The sequence below is a fragment of the Aplysia californica genome, unplaced genomic scaffold (genome assembly GCF_000002075.1).
Source record: "Aplysia californica isolate F4 #8 unplaced genomic scaffold, AplCal3.0 scaffold00004, whole genome shotgun sequence".
Taxonomy (NCBI): domain Eukaryota; kingdom Metazoa; phylum Mollusca; class Gastropoda; order Aplysiida; family Aplysiidae; genus Aplysia; species Aplysia californica.
In genome coordinates, this window is record NW_004797274.1 from 1,378,881 (window position 1) to 1,379,203 (window position 323).

Sequence of the window (323 nt, forward strand, 5' to 3'; positions counted from 1 at the left end):
GGAGAGAGAGAGAGAGAGAGAGAGAGAGAGAGAGAGTATTGTTTTTGTTTTAGTAAATTTTAGTACCGGTAAGTGTTTTTCGTCACTTGCAACACAATAAGGTCATATAAGCATTAAGTGCCGAAGAGGTGTTACAAGACACAAAAAAGGAGGAGAGATGAAGACGATAGATGTTTGATAGGAAAGAAGACGCAAACCACACCATATGATCTAGAGCACCTGTCAACCACACTCGTGTATAGTGTGTGTGTGTGTGTGTGTGTGTGTGTGTGTGTGTGTGTGTGTGTGTGTGTGTGTGTGTGTGTGTGTGTGACAGAGAGAGA